This window comes from Serinus canaria, chromosome 5, assembly GCF_022539315.1.
Source record: "Serinus canaria isolate serCan28SL12 chromosome 5, serCan2020, whole genome shotgun sequence".
NCBI lineage: Eukaryota > Metazoa > Chordata > Aves > Passeriformes > Fringillidae > Serinus > Serinus canaria.
This window is the reverse complement of record NC_066319.1, coordinates 59,445,900-59,451,565: the sequence shown is the minus strand read 5'-3', so window position 1 is coordinate 59,451,565 and position 5,666 is coordinate 59,445,900. Positions and strand designations below refer to the sequence as shown.

The following is a 5,666-nucleotide window of genomic DNA, read 5'->3' as shown; positions in this document are numbered from 1 at the left end:
TGAACATCCACGGCCTTGCTTTAGGAATATGCTTCTCCTCACAGCCCATCCATATCACAAAGTGATTTTTCAGCCCATCTGTTTAGTGATTAGGCATTGCTGCTGATACAAAGGGCTCTGCCAAAACCATGAGCTGATTGCCTCAGTGTGGACAGACCTTTTCTGAATTCCACCATGATTTCCTTCTGTCCTAAAGCTCCCTTGATTGAATTACTTGGTGGCTCCAGTCCTGCAGCTCAGGAGGGTGCAGACTGCACTGCAGCATCACCAGATGTGAGTTTCTGAGGTGTGACAGAGCTGGGCAGACTGTGGGGACACAAAACCATTCCTGTCCCCATGTGCTCAGGTGCCTGCCCATGATCTTGCCATAGGTGGTGAGAGAATGATGTCCCTGAGACATCAGCTGTGTCCTGCTGCAGGGCAAGGGACCACACAGCTCTCTGGTTTTCAGGGAGCAGGGGAATGAAGAATCCCCTGAGGGAGAGCCAGCAGATTGCCCAGAGACATTCCCTAAACAAGTTCAGCTGACAATGAGCATGGCCTGTCCCTGTCAGGAAAGCTTTTCCAGGGCTGGGAGGATGCCTGCTTAGGGCAAAGAGTTCATAACAAAGTGTCAGTAGCTCACAACCACGGATTCTGGGGTTTGCAGCATGAAGAGCACTTCATTCCCTCCATGCTGATCTTTTCCATCTGCTCTTTACTGCCTGCAAGGTATTCCCATGTGGAAAGCAGCTCCAGCCTGCTGTTTCCAAGCCTCTTCCAAAAATTATGTCAAGCACGAGCATTTTATCATTAAGGGCACTAATACTTTGCACATACACAAAATTTGTCTTCTGATTATCCCCAGCTTGTATTACAATGCATTTTGTAGGCACTTAGCCAAACATTTTACCTTCAGTCAGATATATGACCTGCTGTTTTGGAGAGGCTGGAGGCTGGTCCAAAGCCTATTAGACCAGGGCAAACCTCTGAGCTGGTTTAGCAGAATTTGGATCAGCCCCTAAAGGCATCACAGATGATCTGAATTATCAGAAGTGATCCCAGGCAGTTGCAAGTAGGTAGGGATCAGCTTGCTAAGGTATCTGAAGAAGCTGAATGGGGTTGTTTTCAAATCATCTGATGAGAATTAGCTCAACTTAATCAAATCACAAGGCAGTTGGAAATTCAGTCTAGACTAGATGGAATAGGGTTATAGGGAAGATGGAAAGTTAAATGCATTAGAAGAAAAACAAGCGAACACAAACAAAAAAGAAGATTCATTTGCTGAAAATGCAACTAAACATATTTTTGACCAGAACCCAGGTGTGTATTTTTCCCATTTGCCTCAAGTGACATATTTTCAGCTATCCAGAGTTTTTATTTGACACTGAATGTCTTTTCAAAGGAGATCTTTCAGACATTCATTTTGTCCTCACTGGCTTTACAATCTCTGATTTGCACGATGGTACTTAGTTGATAATTAGTATTTCTTTTTAGTTTAAAAGGTTCAACTTACAAAAATCTGAAGACAGTGAGTGTGAAGCAGGCAAAGCTGCTATTTTTAGAAGCTTTCCTGGTAAGAGCCAAGTGCATGCAGAGCCTTGACATGGCACAAGTTGAGCCAGCCACTTTGTCAGATGAAAGTATTGATGGGTCTCACTCCAGTTACAGCTTGTAAGAACCCTCATCTAGTTAATATTTCCCCTAGAAATTTAGCCCATTTGCCTAGATGGGTTCATCGTATCTAAATCTTCCTATCTTGGTATAATTTCCTTTTAATCCAAAGGACTGTGATTATTACTGCCTTGTCTTTCATCCTGCCTGCTCCAATTTTGCTCTCTGTGTCACCAGATACCTGTTGGAGAAGGGTGGCTTGCTATGCATTCCTGTCCTTTCTATAGGGAATTTGAAAGAACTACAGCAAGGTCATCTCTACCCTGAAGCAATATTTAAAAAGGTATCAGGTTTTACTTCCTTCATCTTCCCACCTTCCTCAACCCTGAACGCCAGACCCAAATTTCCTGTGTAATTTGTGGCCCATTGATTTATTCTGCACAACTACATCTCTGCTATACCAGTTAAATCAGCTCACCTCTTGCCAAGTTAAACATGAGAGTTTTCCCATGTTTGGTGGTGAACTCTTGGACTCAGCACAGAACCATGTGGCATTTGATGCCTGGTGGATGCTTTCCTCCTTGTCCCACTCTGGTGAAGCCCTACTTGGACAGGTGCCTCTCTCTTCTTAGTTTTTATTGTTCTGGCCACCATTCAACACTTCCCCACAAATCCTTCTCATCTACATCCTCCCAAGCCTTACAGCCACCTACAGTGCTTGTGGTATGAAATAAATCCTCAGATGTTTTCCTGGGCAACCAGTCGTTTCTGTACTTCGGCTGCATTCCCTCCAAGGGGAGGCTGAGGTGACCAAGGCAGGGAAGTGACAGGGAGCAGGAGCAATCCTTTGGGTCATGCCATCAAATATCCTGCCTCTGGAAGAGACCAAAGCCTCTACAGGCCTGGGAAAGAGTATGAGATTTGTATAAGCTCCCCTAAGAATCACAGAATGTTAAGAGTTGGAAGGGAACTTAAAGGTCACCCCTCCCCTGCCATGGGCAGGGACACCTCTCTCTACACCAGGCTGAACCTATTCAGCTCCCAAATATTTGCAGATCAGGGACTTTCTGAGCCAGGCATGGCTGCCTGTAGTTCCCTTTGGAGGGTTTCTCCTCCAGCACCTCATCTGCAACCTGGTTTGGGATGGAAGTCCCCCTCTCTAGGCTGGCAATGGTGAGAGGTGGAAAAGCCCTTTACCATTGTGCTCCTCATTTACAGATTGGCCAAAATCTATGCCCTCTCCATCAATCCTCCTTTCCACAGCACATTCCCGAGTGTCTAATAAAGCTAAATCACATCCATTCTTCACCACCAGGCATCGACACGCATTGGCAGCCCCCCTGCATTTCAGAGGAAGCTGCTATAAATGGCCTTCCTTCCTTCCTTCCTTCCTTCCTTCCTTCCGTCCTTCCTTCCTTCCTTCCTCCTTCCTTCCTTCCTTCCTTCCTTCCTTCCTTCCTTCCTTCCTTCCTTCCTTCCTTCCTCCTCCTCCTTCCTCTCCTTCCTCCCTTCCTCCTCCTCCCTCCCCTTCCTCCCTTCCTCCTCCCTTCCTCCCTTCCTTCCCTTCCTTCCCTTCCTTCCCTTCCCTCCTCCAGCTCTCCCCATCCCTTGCAGTAACCAGCCTTGCAGCCATCATATCAGCCCCACCCCTGCAGGCTTTCTGCAGGAAATCCTAGCTCCCTGCTCCCTGTGCAAGGCCTGAGGCTCTTCTCTCTCCCCTGCCTTTTGACCATCTGTGTGCATCCAGCAGCAGAAGTGCCACGCACTCACTCGCTCTCCCACCAACTCACCCTCAGCCCCTACCATCTGGAGATGATCTGTTTGTCTATTTAGGCTCCAAGCTCTCCAGGGCAGGAACTGTCTCTAATTGCATGTTTGTACCGTACCTACAGCTGTGTTGGACTGAATACACCCACTGTCATCTTCTCTTGGAAACTCAGTTCCTCCTGGGAGTGTCCAGCACTGAAAAGTAAGACCACTTGGAAATCCAAGTTGCTGGAGGCACATGCCAGAGTTCCTTGGTTGCACTTATATTAGACCACAGAAAAATTCTTCCAGTGGCTGCAATAATCATCCAGCCCAATTTTTACTGCCAAGCTGACAAAAAGGACTTAAAAGCAGTGAAAATGTTGCTTAGCATGGTGGAACTCACATCTGGCTGAAGCTCCAAATGTGCCTTAAAAAATACTGTATTTCACCAGGGAAATGCCTGAGGAGCCCAGATTTGCCTGGGTCTTGTTTGGTGACCTCTGGCCAAGGCCACCAGGGAGCCAGGTGGAGAGAACAGGAGCCTCTCAGCCAGATTTTGAAGCCTGAATTGATTTCATCTTCACTCCAGCACAGCAGGATGACCTCAGCTGTATATACCTGCTCACTGCCTCCCTGCTTTGGAGGATGAAGACCTAAGGTGTTTTTGTTCGTAAAAAGTACAATATTTAATTGTTTTTATCCCCTTGCTATTTAACAGCTTTAATTAAAAACCTTCTGTAACTGAGTTTAGGCCTCTGAGCTCCAGTCTTTTCATAGCACCCCTTATAACACATTTTTCAAGATCTGTATTTTCACTGAAACAGGGCAGGTGGTAGAAAACTGAGGTGTTATCACAAAAAAATAGGTTTAGAACAAAGAAATGAAAAAAGCTTAATAAAGTTTCCAGTCTGATCCAAGAGAAAGAATGAATGTATCACCACAGCAAGCCTCCTCCAGATGGTGAAAAGTATCTCAATTCAATAATACAATAAAATTAAAAAGTGCATCTATATAATTTCTCATTTGGTTAACTCCAGAACACAATTTCTGCTTGTTTTGGCTGCTTTTTATTCCTGCCTTTGAGTGTAAAGAAACGGTAAGGAAGTTTATGAATGAGGTCCTGCTCACATTCCAGACTCTGCTATGTACACGGGCTGTTTTCTGCCGGGATCCTGGGATGAGATCATTCCAAAACCACCTCGTTTGCCCACTGTGCTCACTCAAAAAAGATTCAAATGGACAGATTTGCACTTTCTGCAATGCAAACACACATACAGTAGTTTTCCTGCATGCCAACATCCACCAAAATCCTGGAATAAATGGAAAAAAAAAAAAAAAAAGGAAGAAGAAAGGAAAAAAAAATCCCCAGTCCTTTTTCCACTACCAAAGGCTGTTTATAAAATCAGTTTGATCAGCTCAGGAATGAGCTGAGATAATGTTTATCCACACAAACACTGAAGATCATGCAACTATCTTGACATGCCAAGCTAAGATAACTACTGGGCTGAAAAAAAAGAGGTTAGAACAACAGGAAATTACTCATTTACTACCAGTTGCTCAGGTATTTTAAAGAGCTCCCAGAACATTTGCTTTTGTGTACCTAAGAGGAAAAAAAAAAAGCCTCTGATGGTGGGGGAAGCCCAGATGGGTAACATAAAAGTGACTTTCCTTGCTGAAAGAGCAAAGGCAGGAGAAGGGGGTTGTGACAAGAGGATATAAAATACCCTGCAATTCATCAGCAAGGAGAATCAAACTCTGCCGGAGCGATCGGCATTCCTGGGGATTATGGAAAGGATTACGGTGAGTTGTTAGCAGGGCGAGGGAGCCACTGAAAGATGGGCTTTCCTACTGCTCTGAAATAAATGGGACAATTAAGGCTTTGGGAAAGTTAATGAGGTTTTTTTTTTTTTTTCCTTGAATTTTCAGAGCAGCTGGCCAGCCTGTGCAGAGGAAAAGCCATTTATTGAGGAGGAAAGAAAAATAGGCAGTGAAAATAAAAATGTTTGCATTCCCTAAAAATATACTTCAAGCCTTCCGAGGGGGAAATCAATTATCCACAAGGCCATCCTGCTGTCGGGGAGAAAAATCTAAGGCATTTTCCAGCTCGGCTGCCCTGGGTTAGCTGATCTCTCTGTCAGATGGGTCTCATCACCGCGGCGTTTGGTGCCTCCGAGTCTTTCATGTGTTTAATCTCACAACCCACCTGTGAGAAGAGGAATTACAGTAAAGGAGCTGAGGAAAGGGCCCGGACTTTTAAAGGGATTTAGCTGCCCAATTACCTGGCTCAGGGTTAGGCTGGAAATCCCCAGGAGAGAAGGATGTTG

General features: G+C 45.2%; 1 long non-coding RNA gene across 1 annotated transcript; it reads left to right on the top strand.

The window, feature by feature from the left end:
• The first annotated feature begins 4,909 nt into the window (after positions 1–4,909).
• Positions 4,910–5,363, top strand: LOC127059717 (uncharacterized). The gene is made up of 2 exons (XR_007777802.1): positions 4,910–5,142; positions 5,269–5,363. It is a non-coding gene; the product is annotated as an uncharacterized LOC127059717 (long non-coding RNA).
• The last annotated feature ends 303 nt before the right edge of the window (positions 5,364–5,666 follow it).